The sequence below is a fragment of the Ascaphus truei genome, chromosome 2, assembly GCF_040206685.1.
Source record: "Ascaphus truei isolate aAscTru1 chromosome 2, aAscTru1.hap1, whole genome shotgun sequence".
Taxonomy (NCBI): Eukaryota; Metazoa; Chordata; class Amphibia; order Anura; family Ascaphidae; genus Ascaphus; species Ascaphus truei.
The window spans coordinates 414,272,954-414,294,908 of NC_134484.1; the positions used below are offsets into that span (position 1 = coordinate 414,272,954).

At 40.7% G+C, this 21,955-nt stretch overlaps 1 protein-coding gene across 1 annotated transcript in view; it reads left to right on the forward strand.

Annotated features, from left to right (window-relative positions):
- MALRD1 (MAM and LDL receptor class A domain containing 1) overlaps positions 1 to 21,955 on the forward strand; it is a 662,703-nt gene that overhangs the window by 34,742 nt on the left and 606,006 nt on the right. The gene's annotated exons all lie outside the window — the stretch shown is intronic.

Here is a 21,955-nt window from a genome sequence, read left to right on the forward strand (position 1 = left end):
GTGATTTGTAATGGGGCTGAGGTATACCCTGAAGTCCGGACTGTAGCTGTCGGGCCTATATACAGGACCTGAAGCCCTTTAATAAAACTGACCTTTATTCACATTTTATTCGGGGAGTGTAGTGGGGGGGTGTTATGATACCTGTGGTCCTTAGTCCGCCTGACCCACCATCTTGCCTTTTCAATTCCAACCTGCTTGTCCACTGATTAAGTTCTCAGATGGAGTCTGGGTTGTTGGTGGGGAGAGGAGAGGAAAGAGAAAAGGGAGAAGGAAATTTTTATTTTAAAATAAACCTCGACCGAAGCGAGGAACACATATTATAACCTTCAACTTTGGTTTAGAATTTAATTGAACATGAAGGGCCATGCTACCCTATCAAAAGCCTTTTCTGCGTCCAACCCCAGAATTAGAGTCGGATTTTGACTTTTATTGCTATTGTGAATTATATTTATAATTCTACGGATGTTGTCAGATGCCTGCCTCTTTGGGGTAAAACCCACCTGGTCCGGGTGGATCAAGGTGTCCAGTGCTTTATTTAAGCGCGTGGCTAATATTTTGGCAAATAATTTTATATCCGTGTTAATGAGTGATATAGGTCTATAGCTTGGGCAGAGCATTGGATCTTTACCTTCCTTTGGGATTACAATGATTGCCGCTTCCAGCATTTCCTTCGGTAGCTTTTCTCCTTTTAATAAACCATTGAATAATCTTGTTAGATATGGTTTAAGGGTTGATTCAAATTTTTTGTAATATAGGTTTGAAAACCAACCTGGGCCTGGAGTTTTAGAATTTTTAAGGGATTTTATGGCTGCCAATACCTCCTCAGCTTTTATCTTGCTGCCCAGCTGGTTTGCTGTTTGATTATCCAATTTGGGGAGTTCGCATGTATCTAAATATTGATCTATGCTTCCCTTCTGTTTCGGGGTCTCCCGTGTGACTTCGTTTAAATTATACACTGTGCTATAGTATTTTACAAATTCACTATTAATTTCAGATGGGTGAAAGACTATTTTATCCTGGGCCGTTTTTAAGCTAAATATGTTTAGACTAGACATTTTGTTCCTTAATTTCGCCGCCAAGTATTTGTCTGCTTTGTTCCCTCTTTCGTAATAGAGTTGGTTCGTCCATCTCATTGCTTTTTCTGTATCCTCTAGTAGTATATTTTTGATTTCCTTCCTGTTACTATCTATTCTCATTCTTATTTCTTTTGAAGGTGCCTGTTGGTACTCTTCCTCATTTTTTTCAGGCTGTCATTCAGTTTCTCTAGTCTCTTATTCTTTTCTTTTTTTTCTGTATGTTGCTACACTGATAATTTTGCCTCTCAGAGTAGCCTTATGGGCCGCCCATAGGGTGGACTCGCTGACCTGGCCGTTATCGTTCTCTGAGAAATAGTCTCGTAAAGCTTCTCCTATAGTGTCTCTAGTTTCGGGTATCCCTAATAATAAGTCGTTTAGCCGCCATCTCCCCCCTGGAGGGCCTTGTTTTATATCTTTTAATGTTAGCACTACAGGGACGTGGTCCGACCATGTGATATTGTCCATTTCAGCGCTGAATATACTGTCTGCGAGGTCTCTAGATATTAATATGTAGTCTATTCTTGTGTATTGATCGTGTGGGGCTGAGTAAAATTAGTAGCTCCTAGAGGATGGGTTCATCATCCTCCATGTATCTATCAGAGCATTTTCGGTTACAATTTTTTCCAATCTCCTATTTCTTTCTGGTTTTAAATTATGATCTTTATGGGAGGTTTCGCCTTGTCCTTTGTGGCGTCTAATATCATGTTTAAATCCCCCCCGATTATTAACCTCCCTTTTTTATGTTGCATAATAGTGTGGAGGGACTTTTCTATAAAGGACTCCTGGTCCTCATTGGGCGCGTATAGGTTAGCTATGGTGATGTCTATCGTACCCAGTTTGCCTGAAATAATAATCATCCTTCCTTGTCCCACTTTATCTTATCTATCGAGAAGGGTGTCGTTGCTCTAAAAAGAATCGCCACTCCCGCTTTTTTATGCTGTGCTGGCGAGTGGTATATCTGGGGGAACATCTTATCTCTAAGCCGTGCTGTATCCTCTCTGTTAAGATGAGTTTCCTGTATGATGTAAATGTTGCCCTTATTTTTCTTAAAGTCTCGGAACATTAGTTTTCTTTTCTCTGGTGAGTTTAACCCTTTAACATTTAGGGATATTATTTTTAGCTTGCTAGTCATTTAAGAGGATTTCCTTCGCTTTGTGTGTAACTTTTGTTTTTTTTTCTCCCTCGAGCTTTGGAGCTGGTTTAGCATATGTGTAGTGGAAATGGTTGGGTGTGGTTGAAAGAAAATGGAAAAAAACTTAAGTGAGGATTAGGGGAATAGGGTGTGTTTAGTTTCACGTGTGTGGGGGTGAAGCTCAAATGCATCCTGGGCCTTTGACTCTACCTTTGGGGGAATTGTGGTATGTAGAGTCGGGGAGTGTAGTGGGGGGGTGTTATGATACCTGTGGTCCTTAGTCCGTCTGACCCACCATCTTGCCTTTTCAATTCCAACCTGCTTGTCCACTGATTAAGTTCTCAGATGGAGTCTGGGTTGTTGGTGGGGAGAGGAGAGGAAAGAGAAAAGGGAGAAGGAAATTTTTATTTTAAAATAAACCTCGACCGAAGCGAGGAACACATATTATAACCTTCAACTTTGGTTTAGAATTTAATTGAACCTCTATTGAGATACAAACTTTTCTAGGGGACAGTCCTAGCTAAACCTGGTCTTAACTTTTACTGAGTGTATACAGAAATAAAAACTTGCCACATTCTACCTTAATCACATATATTCTAAAACAACTAGCGTCCATGTTCGCCAACTTCTTGTTCTCTTAGTCTTTGCTATCATCGGCTCCATAGATCTGGAACCTAAAGAAACGTGTTTAGGTCACTCCAGATATTCAGTTTAACTCTTCCTTATGTCTTTACTTCTCCTTCAAGACTCCGGGTTAGCCTCGGCTCTAGGGATCCTTGAGTCTGGATCTCTCTCCTTTGTTTGTCCTGGTCTTGTCTTGGACCTGTTCCATGCCTCTCTCCTCGGGGGAGTTTGCCTCTGTTGCAATCTTGCTGATAATTCTGGGGTGATTTCTATCCCAAGAGATTCTATAAATGCTCGGCCTTCGTCCGGTCTCCTCATCATCGCATATGTATCGTTGTGTGAGGCTTGGAGGCTGAAGGGGAAGCCCCATCGGTATCAGATTCCTCGACTTCTGAGTAGGCTCGTAATATCTTTCAGGCCTCTTCTTTTCGCCAATGTTACAGGGGCGATATCCGCAAAAATCTGGATGTCTGTTTCCTCAAAGGAGATTGCGTCTAAGTTCCGGGTCTTGTGGAGTATTTCTTCCTTCACTGAGTAAAAATGTAGTCTGGTTATGATGTCCCTGGGGCCTCTTCCTTCGTAATCTCTGAGTCTTAATGCCCTATGTGCTCTGTCCATTTCCAGCCTTTCACCATTAGCATCAGGCAGTATACTCTGGAACAGTCTCTGTAGGTATGGTTTAATATCTCTTGGTTTTATAGTCTCCGGGACATTCCTTATCCTAATATTGTTTCGTCTAGATCTGTTCTCCGCGTCTTCTCTCGCTTCTTGCAGCTCCAATATTTGTTCCTTGAATATTTTGATATCTGATTCCATATCAATCTGGGTTTCTGTGACGGTCTCCATAGTTTCTTCCAGACTTTTAGTTCTCTCTTCCACCGCCGTGACGTCCGATCTAAGCCCATTCATGGCACTTTGCAGTTCCTCGTGGAATGTATGTTTAATTTCTTCAACCCAAGCTCTCATGTTCCTGTTAAAGCTTGACTCTTTCTCCGATTCTGAGTCCGATTCTGTCTCCTCTTGGTCTCTTGGTGGGGCCTCTGCCTCTTTTCTGGCATATTCGGGTTCGTTGGCCTTTTATTTAAAAAGTTGGTGCCTCTGGTTTTTGTGTCTTTTTTGGGGGGGGCATTCTGCCGCTCTGTTGGGATCCTCTCTCCCCCTCCTCTCTCCTTTAAATTCACTCTGTTCGTTCTTGTATTCTACTTCATTTTTTTGTGGATGGTGGGGTGTTTGTTATTTCATTACAATGCTCTGGTGTTAATGACGGCTCAGGACCCCAAGGTATCATTCTATCTAGTGCTGCATGTTCCTTGGTAGTATTATCATTTCTTGGTCTTTTTTACTTCGCCCCTGTCAGGATTGTTGCGAGTACTGTCTCCGCAGTGATGTCTTGGTATGCTTCCCAAGTCTCCTTTCGTTCACTGCAATTTTTGGGGGGGTTGGGGGGGATGGGAGGGGCTCATTGCAGATGGACTCTTCAGCACTCTATTTTCTAGAGGAGGGCACTCCTGGTCCTTCTGGGCTTTACCCCTGTTGGTCTTTTTATCTCTCCTCTGCCCCCCCCCCCAGTCACAGGTCCCTGGCGACCATCTTGGGTGCTGGGGAAACTTTTGGTGTCTGTTGGCTGTCAGCTGCGATATATGCTGTCTGGGGAGGTCTCATACCCTCTGCTCAGCAGGAATTGCTCGGTGCTGGTTAGTACAGTATGTTGGTGTAGACGGACGTTCACAGAGGTACACAATTGGGAGACGTTTATAAGGTGAAATTATAATAAGGCTTTATTGTGCCTTTTCCTTTTTTATCAGGAAAATATCCAAACAAGGGGGGGGAACAAAGCTTCCATTCACTTGGGAGTATTTCTAGTGAAAACACTATTCAATTAATTCACATCTCCCTTAGTCAAGCATTTCTCCAAGTCCCAAAACACATAGCATGAATTAAGCAGATATAGAAAGTCTTGTAAATTAAAGTCTTATCTGTTCCTTGTGGTTTGGAGGGAAAATCTTCTCACTTCCTGGTTCAGCTTTAGGTGTAGTAGTTGTCCCTGTGTCTTGAAATCAGCTCTGCTGTGCAGAGCTCAAGACTGGTCAGCTCCAGAGATCGGGGTTTCTTTTGGTCAGTCTCTCAGGGACTCAAGAACCTCTGCTCTGTCTCTCCAAAGGTCAGCTCTCAGTCAGAGCTAAGGAGGAGTCACTTCCTGTCTCAAAGGCAGGCTTTTTGTAAACAATCTAATCAGGCAGGTGGTGTTTAGTAATTAACTACCACACTGCTAGATTAAAGGCATATTACTGAACAGGGATAAGTCCCCTGTTACAGTGGGGATTTAGACTTAGCTTCTCATGGTCATGGTAGCAGTACAGTACATCTTACTACATCTGTATACAAATCTGTACAGGGCTGGTGGGAGGACAAATAAGTATGTAATGGAATGGTACTCAGGAACTTTTTACAGAGTTTGCAAACACCTTGAACTGTAACACCTTAAATTTGAGGTTAACATATGAGATAAGCCAAAAAACTATAACCTTTCTAGATCTAAGGATAATAAAGGATGAGGATGGCACATCCACACTACATGTTTAGAAAAAAAGACAGTTATCTGTCTGTTATCAGTTGATAGTCAACACCCATGAACCTTAATCTCAGGCATTCCTATAGGACAATACATCAGACTGCAGAGGAATTGCTCCACTATAGAGGAATTTAAACGAGAGGATGAACTGATATCTAGATTCCTTAAATGAGATTATAGTCATTACACTTTCTATTCAACCCCTCACAACACATACTCGCGAATTGACCTTTTCCTAGTAGATGCGACACTACTATCACAACAAATACGGCAAATATTGATAATATAACATGGTCAGACCATGCAATGATCAATATTATAATACCTAGGCTTTCTCCTGTAGTAGGCCACAGACAATGGCGATTGAATGAATCACTGCTATGTATACCAGAATTAGTGACAGAAATTGGGGGAGAACTTCGATTTTTCTTTGACATAAATTTCACAGATGACCTCCCATTCACAATGATATGGGAGGAGCATAAAGCCTTTATTAGGGACACCTATATTAAAAATGCCTCAGGAAGGAAGAAAGCCAGATCAAAACGGGAGCTTTATTTGACAAATAAGCTTTCTGAGCCAAAGGCGGTACATAACATTAGTAGCACTGCAGATGTGATGGCTAAGATTATCCAGACCTTAGGGGAGCTAAACTTATGCCTTTCAATTAAAACAGAAAAGGCTTTAAGCTGGACCTCTCAGAACTATTATGAAAGAGGCAATAAGGCCCACATTATGCTGGCGAGGCGCCTTAAAAATGCAACCAAGGCACAAAATATACAGGCAATACGCCTAGCTGATGGAACGCTGACCCAGGGCCCATTTCAGATAGTGAAACAGTTCCACAGCTTCTACCAAAAGCTATATGATGGAAAAAATGTTGACCTCCCGGGAAATGATACAAATAAAATCAACAACTATCTAGAGGCCTGCCAATTGCCCAAACTTAAACCGGATCATAGAACAGAGCTTAATGAACCAATTTCTGCAAAATAGGTGGTTGCGACCATTAAGGAACTGAAGGCATCAAAAGCTCCAGGCTCAGATGGCTTTTCGGGGGCCTACTATAAGAAATTCTCGAATATTCTTACACCACATCTAGTAACCATGTTTAATAAATTTCTAAATGGTGAACCAGTCTCACAATCAATAGCTAGAGCTACCATTGTATTCATACATAAAAAAGATAGACCCTACGAACTGCGCCAGCTATCGCTCAATTTCATTTATAAACACAGACGTCAAACTATATGCAAAAATTGTAGCTAATCGCCTAAAACAATATATGAACTATCTGGTGCACCCCGATCAAGTGGGGTTTATCCCGGCATGACATGCTCCAGATAATATCCGGAGGACTCTTAACCTAATCCACACAGCTAAAATAGAGAAGACCCCCTGTATGCTACTCTCACTTGATGCTGAGAAAGCTTTTGATGGCTTGACTGGCGATATCTGTTTGAAGTGTTGACTAAAATGAGTTTCACTGGAGCCTTTCTTAGAGGTATACAGACTTTATATCAGGCCCCATGTGCCCAGATTAGAAATGCACTGCTCCTCTCAGACACCATATTTATAGCAAATGGCACGTGGCAGGGCTGCCCCTTTCTCCACTCTTGTTTGCTTTCGCTATTAAACTATTGGCGGCCGCCTTGAGACTAGACCCCAATGTGTCGAGTATACAGGTTGGAAACACAGAATATAAATTGGAGTTATTCGGTGACGATATACTAATGACGATTACTAGACCACTCACTACTCTCCCCAACCTTTTTCTAGCACTTGGGCAATTTGGTAGTATATCAGGCTTCAAAATCAATCAGTCAAAATCGCTAGCCCTTTGTATCAATTTGACCCATGACCTGATCAAACGTCTGAGTATTAATTTTAACTTTATATGGCGCACAAACTATATACCATACCTAGGGGTAAATCTTACAAAATGCGTACAGACAATCTACAAATATAATTAGCCCCAACAAATTTGTAAGCTCAAAAACGATTTAGAAGAATGGAAGAGATATTGAATCTCCTTGATAGGTAGGATACGGCAGTCAAGATGACTCTCCTCCCCAGGATAATGTACCTCTTTCAGACGCTACCGAGATAAAGATATAACCAGTCTTCAGCGCAGTATTGCTAGGTTCATATGGTCAGGTAAAAGGTCCAGAATTCTAAATACAATACAACAGAGACCCTCGAAGTTAGGAGGTATTGCTGTGCCCAATCTGCAAAAATATTTCAGGCCTCTCAACTGAGCAAGCTACTCCTCTAGAACTCAGCAAGGGTACGAGAGCATCGGTTGATATAGAGGACCATGTTTGTTCCCCGGTAAGACTAGACACTTTGCTATGGCTGGACAGCCAGGATAGACTGCTAGGAGGAGTAGCAAACCCAATGATTAAACATTCACTGGCATTTTAGGACCGGCTTAAATTTAAGTACAGATTTACTAATAAAAATTCTAGTATGATCCAGCTTTTCTAAAAAACCCAGTTTGCCCCAGAAATGGAGGAAGGCAGCTTTGCAGTTTGGAAAAGAGGTGGAATAACTAGGATCAGGCACATGGTATCTGATAAAGAGATTATGGGTTTTCCAGAGCTTCAGGAGAAGGCTGATCTACGGCCTGGATAGGTATTTAGATATCTCCAGTTAAAACATTTTATTATGACAAAGCATACAAGCTCATCTCCGGCGGTTGCAACCTATTTGAAATGCTCTATATCTTAAGATATTTGGGTTGGGGTTGAATCTCAACCATTTATCAGCTCCTGTTGGATGTAGATTTTAATATAAAGACTATCTATATGCAGCTGTTGGAAGAGGAGATAGGGAAGTCCTGGAGGTTGAGGTCAGGTGCAATATATGTGAGGCAGCGGCTTCCAGTTCCATATGTACGACCATAAAGCAAAATACATATAAGATGTGTCATTGGTACCTTACACCAATAATACTGCATGCTATCAGTAGCAATATATCCCCCTTATGTTTCCGTGGTCGTGGACAGAGAGGATCTCTTTAGCAGATCTGGTGGTCCAGTTCTAACCCCCTCTGGCGGCAAATATTTGACCTCATCAACTCCTTAGGAGACACGACAATGGTCCCTGACCCATGGCTGGCCCAATTGGGCAGACCCCACACCTAACATACCCAAACACTGATACAAACAAATATTACATAATTTGCTTGCCGCTAGATGCTCTATCGCTGCATGTTGGAAAAACAGACTTGCCCAGGACTACTACCTATCAAACACAGGATATGGCATATACTGAAAATGGAGCGGATCATAGCGCATCTACGTGAAAAACTGCATAAATGTGCTCAAGTCTGGGAACCCTGGATGACATAAGGGTGGAGTGGGACTTGATCCAGAGCTATCATTGCTTTAAAAATAGATGAGCGGATTTAGACAGATCTAGGTGGAGGAAAGATTTTGGAGATAGGAATAGGACTGGGTGTTGAGATGTAATTCTAAGAATATCGTGAACATTTTCCCTTTTCCTGCCTGCCTCCCCCCGTTAGTTGTTGTGTCCTATCCCTCATGGATGTCCCATCCCTCCTCCCTTGAATGGTTGACCTATATAATTTCTGTGTAATTCTATGACTACGAATATTCGTTGGGTTAAGTTCCCGGTGTTAAAAAACAACTGTCGATATTTTGTAATGATTAACAGCTTTCCTTATCTTTTTCCCTTCTGTACCCCAATACTTTAATAAAAAAATGTACGTTTAAAAAAAAAAAAAAAAAGGGATAAAACAAACAGAAATCCCTATACAGTACGTTACCATATCTCATAGGTTTTTCCCAGAGAGATCACACCCATAGGAAAGATGAGAACTCACGTGTCTTATCCAAAACACATCTCTTGTTGAATTCTGCTTTCACATTACCTTGGTGAGTCTTATGTATTATTTTTTCCCCATTGAAACAGCATAAGCCCACCCCTGTCATAAATCAGCTGCGGCTGACAATTTTATGACCTAGAAAAAAAAACTCTGCTAAAAAGACATTTCAAATCTGACTGAATATATAACTCACTCACAACTTAATTTCCTTAATACTTGGACAGACACAAGTAATATCAATAGAATCATTTGAATAGACTAATATTTACAGATTTGCCTAAGTTTTGAACGACAAATGTATATCTGGCCCCCTCCTAAAAATGCAGGGTCTGGCATAATTTCATTTGTTTAATTGCAACATTTTCAAATATCTATGAGAATAGGTGTCAGGTCCATGATATCTTCATATTTCATATTTTTGACTGGTAGGGTTAGTCATGCTCCTTGGCACTCTGTAGAACCCTTCCACGAATACTTTGAAAGTACTTCATAAGGGGAAAAGAAGTAGGGAGTGAGCTCTTGCATCAGCCTGGTACATGAATAAAGGTGCATGATGGTTAAATTGGGTGCATAGACAAGGTTAACAGGATCCCGACTTAATTGCACTCATTACAAAGTATATTGGAGTGAATTAATTTAGTATACAACATAACCTTTACTTCAGTAATAGTAAAAATTGGGTTTAGATTGGTAGAAACAGAATGAGCAATCAAACATGGACATAAACGAACACAGACAACAACATTAAGAGAATATATATGTCTGCTGATGGCAGACAGATCTGAATCTGTCGCCTGGTAACCCAGCACTAAGTGTGGCCAGTCAGGATTAACTCAAGAGATGATAGTAGTATATCCCCTTGGTCAGTATAGGGAATAGTATCATCTTGGATTACAAATAGTGCTCAGAATCCTGAAAGCTACCTACAGTAGACGTAGCATAATATGCAAGGGAGCTGCCACATAGGGGGTTGAAATAGAAAAAAAACTCTATCTTCTGCATGGTGTCAAACAGTAGAATTGACTGGAGAGAGGCTATACTTAGTGTTATCTGCCAAACTACTACACTGTCGGGAGTATTGGTCTAAAAGTTGACATAGCATAGGTTAGGCTAGACCAGTAAGTTGGTGGTCTATGGACACTATGGACCACAAACTTACTGGTCTTGCCTAACCTATGCTATAGCAACTTTTAGACAAATACTGGTGTGTGTGTGTGATGCTGGTAATATGACATTTTAGTGCAGTGTGGGGGGATGCTATCCGGACACTGCCGTACTGTTTCATAGTGTCATTCTTCTGTTTCTGTGCAGGCAGCTTATCGAATTATATTAAGCTCTGTAGAGTATATCGTAGGGTTACTTTTGGTACTCCGGTGAGGCAGGGTAATAACATTCTTACATAGTTGAGGGAAACTACGTATCTTTATTGAGATCTCAGAGACTATATGAGGGTTGATATTTGTACATGAATACACCAAAAACAGGATCTGCAGAAGTATTACAGTACAGAGACAGGGTGGAACAAGATGGCTGAATCACATTATCTGGCAAACAGGAAATAGCCAGCTTTAAAGGAAGCCAAGGCATGTGTCCAAAAGGCTTGTTGGAACAGATACAGCAGACTGGTCAGGAAAACCTCAGAATAATCAACAGAGAAGCCTAATTCTACATCCAATATGACAAAAATACACAGTGAAATACTTATATATTCTTTTGAAAAAGGGTCTTTAGTTTAACCCTTTGGCCAAAGCATTGTAAGCCTGCGAGCCACGACAAGGCAGACCCAGTTCGCAGGGCCTAACACTACCACATTTGGCAATGCTCAATATTTCTCCTTTTTGACACTTATATACATATATTCTTGTGGGGGCTCATGGGTTCCTAAAAAGAGCTTTCTGGGGTTCTGTGTGTTGTTTGTAGAGCTCAGAATAACACAGAAATAGTGGAGATATCCAGCAGCTAATTTATCTTACTGCTGCCTTTGATTGCTGATGGGTTGGATCCCTTAGGGCCTGACATGGAGGCTGTATCAGACTGTGACTCAGTATCTGACTCTGACCTTTGCCTCACATACAGTTCTGCTACTACTGCGCTTGCACACACAGAGTTTCACGCCTGTAAACATTCAGAAAGATATGCCTCAATGCTCTGACTCACTTCAATACATGAGCTTACCCCCCAGGCACCACCTACCCAGCTGCTCTCCTACCGTCATCTCTTCCTCAGTCTCACCTCCGGACCAGGGAATAGACAGCGCGGAGGATTTGGCATACTACTTTCCCCATATCCAACTCCCCTCCCCCTCCAACCCCATCGGGACCAACTATGTGGCTGGACCAATCTCCATGCTATGTAACAACCCCCCCCCCCCCCCAAAAAAAACCTTAATGGCTTCAGCACTCAGACTGAGCCATAGTCCAACTTGAGCCACACCTTATCCTACAATGCCACCTTACCTTCTTATTTCAACATTTTCACTGATTCCATCTAGATTTTAAGCTCTCACAGGCAGGGCCCGCACTACCTCCTTGTATCTTTGTGTGCTTGTTTGTCCTCACTTGTGTATAACTGTCTACTGTATGTAATATACATAACTCTGTACCCCATTGTATCATGCTGCGGAATATCTTGGCGCTTCCCATATAAACGATGATGATAATAATAATAATCATGTCATTACATTGGCATGGATGGCTACTCTCTTTTTGTTACTTCTAGTCTTGCCAACCCCATCTTTTTTTTCTGGACAACCTTTTCTCCCTGGTAGTGGTGAGTTTCTCCTCCTGACCTAGTGATAAGGAAGATGAGTTTGTTGCCTTTATTCTCATACTAGAATGGGGGTCAAGTACAACTGCTGCTCTTTGTTTTGGAGCTTGCACTTTTTCACAGCTTCTTTATTTTGCCACTCAATAATCTACTGTAACCACGACTATGGCCTCCACTGTGACTGTCACCATGCCATTGCCCACATTTGCTAATACAAGACCTCATTGTTTTACTATAATACACTGAGTGTGATTGGTTATTCAGCAGATCACCATCTGTATTGGTCGACCTCCATCTGTCACCCTGAGCTTCCTTCAAAATGCAGAAGCACATGATGTGTATTTATGAAATAGTGACATTGAGCACAACTGCAATACACATTGGCTATGCCTATTTGCTTAATGCATATTTAATCGCTTGTTAACCTCAGACAAATTTCACATGGTCCATGGTCTCATGCAAAATGTTTGCAAATCTCTAGTCATATCCCACAGATTGCAGCACATTTCCCTGTCAACAAACATATATAATACTTGACCACACCATCTAGCTGCAGAAAGTATACTATATCATACACATCAGGACTATACAATTCTAGAGTTTTTCATTTGTGCCTCATCCAACATTGTATACATGATTACATGCACACAGTGCCCTAATAGTTGATTTTATAAAGGTGCAAGAGGACAAACAGTAAGAAAAATAATGAACATGTATCACCACATCATAAATCAGAAGAAAAAAAAACAGATTCACCTCTGGAGAACACTTCTGTAGTCCCAATCATAATATCAAAGACAGGAAAGAAACACATACAGTATTAAGGGAAATTTCAGAAAACAAAGAGAAACAAACATTGTAATATTCAAAACTCATGCTACCTTATGATACATTGAATACCGGAATTAACGTGCATAAATAGTTTGTCTCATCATACTACATACTGTATATATAACATTACATATTTACTCCACTACAAATGTTCTATGGAATGAGCTATCCGAATATACTGCACAGTCTCCTACGATAGCTCAGACACATCATACCCTCATTGTCATTTCTGACTCAGTTGCATTAACTTTCTTGCATTGCTGAATTATACTGTACTAACCATTTTCCCAGACACCTAACATTTCCGCTCTAATTTATGACCCTTTTACAGTACATTTCATTTTTTGCATTTCTTGTCACTACTTCTATTACACTAATTACAGTAATTGCTGCACAGCCAGTCTTGCTAGGATGTTAACCTTGTACTGTATAAACATGACATGCTATCTTAGCTTCTTTTGTAAAAATGTACACAAAGAAGGAACTTTAATTGTACTGACAGCTTTCAATCATTTTAATCATTAGTTAGCCATGAAAGGTATCACTCCTACCTTACCGTGGTTCTGGGTAACATACTGTAAAACTGAAGCCAAATAAAAGTTATTTTTGTACAGGCCTCAAGGACAGGGAGAGGAATTGGACAGGGTTTTAATAAATGATCATCAGTGATATTGCAATTAAGGTGAGATAATTTGTATTTGGGACAGAATAATTTCCCAAATATAGCGTGGAGTTTTCCAGGTAGATCATGCAGAAGCCAGGGACAGTCTACATTCCTCATAGGGGCACTTGGTAAGAGCCCACTCAAAAGGAAGCACTACAAGATTTTGTACCTTCAAATGGGGCAGCGTTTCAGAAGTAATTGCGCTGTTGGCTAGTGGTTTTATGAATTAATTGATTTGTTGGCTAGTGCTTTTATGTATTGAATTGCTTGTTTGGCTAGTGGTTTTATTTCTCGTATAGTTTGCTTATTATTGTGCTGTTTTGGAGATAGATAAATGTTATTGATGTGGCTTTTTAGTTCTTTTATTGTTGGGGTGTTTAGGTGCTTGTGTATATATTTTATTATTGTTTATTTTTGACCTTCATGCTTTTTGATTAGGTTGCCCATTGACTGCTATAGTGGCTTATGTCCATATTATATGGGCATGATATACGACTGTACCAATCAATTGGTACAGGGTGGATGTAGTAGGCCCGGGTAGATGGTTAGGTCTCCCTGGTGGGTATTGGGGGAGGGTGGGTTAACCCCTTAATTACTATAGTGGTTAATAACCGCTACGGTCGTTAAGGTGTTAGGGGCCATTATATTGTACTTTTTAATGTATTGTTTCTGGCAATGGAGGACATGGACGGTGATGAGGATGCCCTTCATGATGTCAGGGGTAAGTGCAAGTTTTATTTACTTTATGCTGCTGCTTGATGTTTATTTTAAATGGGCAAATGCATTATTATCCATATGTGGATAATAGTAATTTTGCCCATTACTGTACTGTATGCATTAGGGGGGGTGGGGGGGGTCGGAGGGGGAGGGGTGTATTTATATCCATGTATTGCACTTTTATTTTTTTCGGCACAGGATTTGGACCGCAGGCCAGCGGTGACCCCCAGACACCCGTGGGGACCACCTGAAAGCCCCTAGACACCCAGAGCCACCTGAGGATCCACAGACACCTCAAGGGACCACCTGGAGGTCCCCAAACACCCAAGGACACCCATGGACCCCAAGACACCCGTGGGGACCACCTCGAGGCCCCCAGATACCTGGGGCCACACGAGGACCACCAGACACCTTTGGGGACCACCCGGGGACCCCTGTGGGGCCACTTGACACCCATTGGGACCACCTGGAGGCCCATGGACATCAGTGGGAACCACCTGAGGACCCCCTGACACCCACGGGAACCACCCCAGGACTACCTGGGGACCCCTGTGAGGCCCCAGACACCCACAGGGACAACCTGGAGGCCCACAGACACCCACGGGGACCACCTGGGGGTTCAGGAGGTGGTTGAGTTTGGTTGTTCACTTGGTGGCCCCTACACACCTGGGGCCACCGAGGACTGCCACACACCTGTGGGGACCACCCGGGGACTGCTGTGTGGCCACCAGACACCCATGGGGACCACCTGGAGGCCAATGGACACCCGCAGGGACCACCTGTGGACCCTTGTGGTGCCCCTGGACACCCATGGGGATCACCTGGAGACCCCCAGACACCAGAGGGGACCACCCGAAGGACCCCGCCGGCCTCTGGTATCAATCCTCTGCATAAAAAATGCTTTTATGTGGTGGTTCAGGGGGTGGGTGAGTTGAGTATTGGTGGTTATTTAATATTGTAATGTTTATTGGGGCAGAGGGGATGAGTGAAGGGCCATGTACCCTCTTCACTCACCTCATCTGCCCCCAATAAACCTGCGTTTGTTCCTTAACCCTTTCATTGCCTTAGTGGTTAGCCGCTAATTTATTTATAAAATGTTTTACCAGGAAGTAATACATTGAGAGATACCTCTCGTTTTCTAGTATGTCCTGGGCATAGAGTTAAGATGACAAATAAATACATTGTTACAAATACATAGTTATATAAGTGAACAGGGTATTCATTATATACAAGACATTGCATGCACAGTTAGCAATAATATATATTATAGGCATATGTAACATTTACAGACCAGATTAAAATGGGAGACAGCTTTAGTTTTGAAAGAACTTAGACTGGTGGTGGCTGTGAGAGTCTCCAGTAGATTGTTCCAGTTTTGGGGTGCTAGGGTAATGAAGTTGCCTGTAAATGCATTTTTATTGCATCTGATTCATGCCGGGGTCCTCCGGTGCTTGTATTAATGGGTATCAGCTCTGGAGACTCCTGGCATCAATACGATGCATGAAAAATGCATTTTTTTTTCTAAGTCCCCTCTCACCGCTTCTCGGCAGGTTCTCACCAACCTCACGTCAACTTTTTCTGGCGGGAGGATTTTTAGAGGAAATAGCCAGTCTAGAGCCACGATTAGCTTCGATAAGCTAATCAATGCAACTAGAATTGCACGGATTTGAAAACCTGCCAATAAGTGTCTTATCGCCACTCGTTTGGCGATTTTTTTTCTTGCCTAATTTTTTTTGCTGAAAAGTACTTTTATCAGCAACTTATCGGGGATTACTGAATAGCTGTAGGCCTTTTTGGACCTGGGAGTCATTATTTTAACTGACTTAAACGTACACTCAAGTCCTGCAAGTTTTGAACCCAAACCCACCACACCATACTGTACATATTTGTGCCAAATGGAGTCATACTGGCTTTGTGACCTACAGTACAGTAATGTATTCAACAAAGTACAAAAAGCCCCAATGCTACATCCAATATGACAAATGATTTAGTTGAATACTAATTTGTCTTTCTTCTCATAAGTAAGGGTAATTTCATCAAATTCTTTGGCCAAGGTATGTCCTTTTTACAGGACCTACACTATCTGTAAACGTTCTCTTCCGTCAGAATGCTGGGTTGCACAGGAAAATGTGTTAGCAGCAGAGAGAGGTGGTATTGACATTTTTTTTTGTAAGACCTCAACTAGATGTGTATACTGTAGGGAACTGGGCACAAGGATTATGTAGAAGTTTCTTTAGTAACTGCAACTTTGAGATATTTACTCCAATATGCTTCCTGTAACACTTCAACTCTGGACACAAACAGCAATTGTATATTTGTTTTCTTGTAAACAAATACTACATTGTTCAGTGCCTCCTCTGTGTAATTAGATACAGTGTAACTTTTTTAACCTGTGGGATCAGTGTCTGATGTATTTAACATGTTTTGAACATTGTTTCTTTATGTGCCAGTTAATATCCTTTAAATTGTTCGGTCAATTTGCTGCAAGTTTAATAGGAGTAGAACCAGTTAATCTATTTGACAGAATTATAGTTACAACACTCAACTCTAGTCAAAACAAAGTATTACAATACTACAAGCTGCACTTTGTAAATATTGTTTTGTTTTTAAATATTTTCACTCTCACTTTGTGTCTTTAGAGTACACTGTCAATTCACATTACACTTCAATTGTTTATGCAGTAGACACATTTGTTATTCATGACAGGTGTGTATTGCTGTGTCTGGTTGCCTGGCAACCTCACTGTTTCCAGGTGAGTAGTTTTTAGGCTTGCTGTGGGAGGTGGTTTGTATTTTTATTTAAGGTCTTTCACTAGTCCCATTTATTGAGAAAGTTCCTCCAGTGGAACTGAAACATTGATCTATGTAATATGTTATAAAACAATAAAACAACTAATTTTGCCTCTTTAATGTGTATATAATATCTATGTATAACCATACATTAAATAAGTTATGATGGGTAATAAAAAGTGCCAAAACCCCTCCACCGTACACTGCATGGCAAATAAAAATACCACTTGTGGTTATATGCGCATGTCTCAGACAGGTCTGCAACCCTGTCTTTCTCCATTATCGCTTAGCATACACTGCTTCCACTCACTGTGAGTAGGTTTACTGGCTATTCAGTTCTTTAACCTACACTGTGCTGAAAAAGCTATGTAATATGGCAGGCATACTGCAAGCTTCTAGAGATCCATGTTAAAATGGACATGAAGTAAAAAGTGACACACTGTGAGTGCTCATTTGCATGCCATTACCCAGAATCCCGGCTGCAGTGGAAGCATTGTATGCAAGGCGATAATAGGGAAAAACAGGGTTGCAGATCTGTCTGATACGTGCAATGTATCCAGATGCTCCATTGTTCTGTAATTTTCCTATGTTTTAAGCAGCATGCAAAGAGTTGTGCACGAATTTTCTCTACTTCTTTCCCAGCTTCTTTCAAGATTTCATAGTTACATATAGTTACATAGTAGATGAGGTTGAAAAAAGACGTGTCCATCAAATTAAACCTATGCTAAATTTAGACAACAGATACTTTATCCTATATCTATACTTACTCTATATTGATCCAGAGGAAGGCAAACAAAAAACCCCAGTGACATATCATCCAAACATATCTCATAAAGGGAAAAATAAATTCCTTCCTGACTCCAAGAATTGGCAATCGAATTAATCCCTGGATCAACATCCTTCCCATGTTTACTTATTTGGTATTTATTTATTTATAAAATATTTTACCAGGAAGTAATACATTGAGAGTTACCTCTCGTTTTCAAGCATGTTCTGGGCACAGAGTTAAGACAAATAATACATGGTTACAAATATAGTTACATAAATGAACAGGGTATACATTATATACAAGACATTGCATGCACAGTTAAAGAAAATATATATTATGGGCGTATGAAACAGTAACAGACCAGATTAAAATGTGAGACAGCCTTAGATTTGAAAGAACTTAAACTGGTGGTGGATGTGAGAGTCTCTGGTAGGTTGTTCCAGTTTTGGGGTGCACGGTAAGAGAAGGAGGAACGGCCAGATACTTTGTTGAGCCTTGGGACCATGAACAGTCTTTTGGAGCCTGATCTCAGGTGAGAAGTGCTGCATGTGGTAGGGGTGAGGAGCTTGTTCAGATAGCTGGGTAGCTTGCCCATAAAGAATTTAAAGGCAAGACAGGAAAGGTGAACTTTGCGCCTAGACTCTAGTGATGACCAATCTAGTTCTTTGAGCATTTCGCAGTGATTTGTGTTGTAGTTGCATTGGAGAACAAAACGACAAATTGAATTGTAGAGGGTGTCAAGTTTGCTAAGGTGGGTTTGAGGTGCTGAGCCATATACTATGTCTCCATAGTCAATAATTGGCATTAGCATCTGCAGTGCGTTTCGTTTTCTGACCAGCAGACTTAGGGAGGATTTGTTCCTGTAAAGTACTCCTGGTTTGGCATGGGTCTTGGTTGTCAGGGTATAAATGTGCATTCCGAATGTTAATTGGGAGTCAAACCATAAGCCCAGGTATTTAAAACTAGTGACCGGGGTTAGGGTGGTGTTAGCGTTTGTTCTAATCCGGAGCTCAGTCGCTGGAAGCTTAAAAAATGTAGTCTTGGTCACAAATACAATTGTTACAGTCTTGTCAGTGTTTAAAAACAGTTTGTTTTGGTATATACCTGTATACCTTTCCTTTCTAAAAAGATGTCCAACCTTTTTTTTATTAACAAATTTATTGTATCTGCCATCTCCATGGGTAATGAATTCCACATTTTAACTGCCCTTACTGTAAGAAACCCTTTCCTTTGTTGCTGCTGAAATCTCCTTTCCGTCAACCTTAAGGGATGAACCAGTGTCGTTTGTGCTGCCCTTGGGATGAATAGTTTTGAAAGCTCCTTGTACTGTCCTCGAATATATTTGTATATAGTTATCATATCCCCTATTAGACGCCTCTTTTGTAATGTAAATAAATCTAATTTAGCTAGCCTCTCCCCATATGTCAGATTGCCCATCACTTTTATTTATATGGTGGCTCTTCTCTGCACTCTCTCAAGTTTCATAATATATTTTCTAAGGAGTGGTGCCCCAAATTGATCTCTATATTCAAGGTGTAGTCTTACGAATGATTTATAAAGGGGCATAATTATGTTTACTTCCCTTCCATCCATTGTCTGTCTAATGCAAGAGAAGATCTTGTTTGCCTTTGCAGCTACTGCAGGACTTTGGGCACTATTGCTAAGCCTGCTGTCTACAAGCACTCCTAAATCCTTCTCCATCAAGGATTCTCCCAATTTATCCCCATTTAATCTGTAAGTCACCAGTTTATTATTGCTTCCCAAATGCATAACCTTACATTTATCTGTATTAAACCTCATCTGCTATTTACCTGCTCACGTTTCCAGTCTATCCAAGTCCTTCTGGAGAGAAATTACATCCTGATCTGATTCTACTACCTTACACAATTTAGTATCATCAGCAAAGATGGAGACTTTGCTCTCGATGCCAACCTCAAGGTCATTAATAAACCAGTTAAAAAGCAGGGGTCCCAGTACCGATCCCTGAGGTACTCCATTCACTACTTTAGCCCAACCTGAAAAAGTTCCATTTATGAAAACCCTCTGTCTATCCTTCAACCAGTTTTCAATCCAGGTGCATAAATTATTACTGAGTACAATTTGCTTTATTTTGTACACCAACCTCTTGTGTGGAACTGTAACAAAAGCCTTTGCAAAATCTAAGTAGACCACATTAACTGGTCTAAATTCCTACTTACCTCCTCAAAGAAACAAATAAAGTTAGTTTGACATGATCTATCCTTCATAAATCCATGCTGACTATTACTATTGATTTTGTTTTCCATTAGTTATTCCTGAATATTATCCCGTATTAAACCTACAGTACAAGTAGTTTCCCAACTATTGAAGTCAGGCTTACAGGTCGGTAATTCCCTGGTTGTGATCTAGCTCCCTTTTTAAACATAGGCACCACATCTGCTTTACGCCAATCTTGTAGTACTGAGCCTTTGGCAATGGAGTCCTTGAATATTAAATGTAATGATTTGGCTATTACGGAACATAACTCCTTGAGAACTCTTGGACATATGCCATCGGGGCCAGGTGCTTTATTTACTTTAATTTTTTCAAGCCGCTTATGAACTTCTTCCTCAGTTAACCAATTGTTAATTAATATGGAGGTTGTGGCTTCCTCCTGCGGCACTACTATTGAAATTGATTCTTCCCTGGTTAACAAAGAGGCAAAGAATTTGTTTAATACCTCTGCTCTTTCCTTATCTCCAATAATCTGCCTACCCATCTCACACTGAAAGGGTCCTATTTTTTCTTTTCTCATTTTTGTTATTAAGGTACTTAAAGAACTTTTTAGGGTTGATCTTACTTTCTATTGCAATCCTTTTTTCATTATTTATTTTTGCTAATTTGATTGCCCTTTTGCAATTTTTGTTACATTGCATATAATTTTGATATGATGTCTCCGTACCTTCTGATTTAAAGAATCTAAACGCCTTCCTCTTCTTTTCCATTTCCTCCCCTACCTGTTTATTTAGCCACATTGGTTTTGACTTATTTCTTTCATACTTATTACTCAAGGGTATACACTGGTAAGTGTGCTTTCCTAACAATGTTTTAAAGACTGGCCATTTATCTTCTACATTTTCCCCTGCAAATACACCATCCCAAATGTATTACTGGTAGATTAGACCTCAGTTTATTCTTATCTGTTTTTCTAAAGTTTAAGGTCTTCTTTGAACCCAAGTAATATGTTTTTTGATAATTTATTTCAAAAGAGACCATGTTATGATCACTGTCACCCAAATGTTCCAGGACTTGAATATTTGTTATTACTTCTACATTGTTTGATATGACCAAATCCAGTATTGCCCCTTTCCTGGTTTGTTCCTAAATAATTTGGGTCATATAATTGTCTTTAAGCACCCCCAAAAACCTGTTTCCCTTTGTTGCAATGCTAATATCATTGCCCCAGTCTATGTCTGGATAATTAAAATCACCCATTATGCAAACATGACCTAGTTTTGATGCCTTTTCCATTTGCAAAAGTATTTTAGCTTCCTCAATCTCACCGATATTTTGTGGTTTATAGCATATCCCTACAAACATTTTCTTTTTACTTTTGCCTCCACTGCTAATTTCTAACCACAAGGTCTCTACATTTTCCTCATTCCCTTTATAAACATCTTCCCTTATAATAGGTTTTATATCCGGTTTAACATATAAGCATACACCTCCTCTTCTATTTGCTCAATCCTTCCAAAAAGGGAATAACACTCTAAATTAAATGCCCAATCAAGAGTTTCCTCCCACCATGTTTCAGTAATGCCTATGATATCATACTGCTCCCTTGCAGCTATTAATTCAAGCTCCCCCATTTTATCTGTCAGGCTTCTTGCATTAGCAAGCATGCATTTAAGGTTTTTTTCAGCCTGTACTATTATCTTATCTGCTACTTCCTTTCTGCGCCAACTTGGTTTAGTCTTTAATAGTTTTCTAGTATTATTTGTATGTACTATGGGTGTCTCACTGCTTGTCAAACTCGCACTTGCCCCCATTCTACCTCTATAACCCCTTGTTTCCTCTTTTATTCTATTAAGTTTGTTATCTGTTTCATTCACCCCCCCAAATCTGGGGTGCGTCACTAGTTAACAAGCAGGCAAATGTAGTGAACGCTTAACTTTAGTCAGTAATTGGATCAGCCTGGTGTTATCATG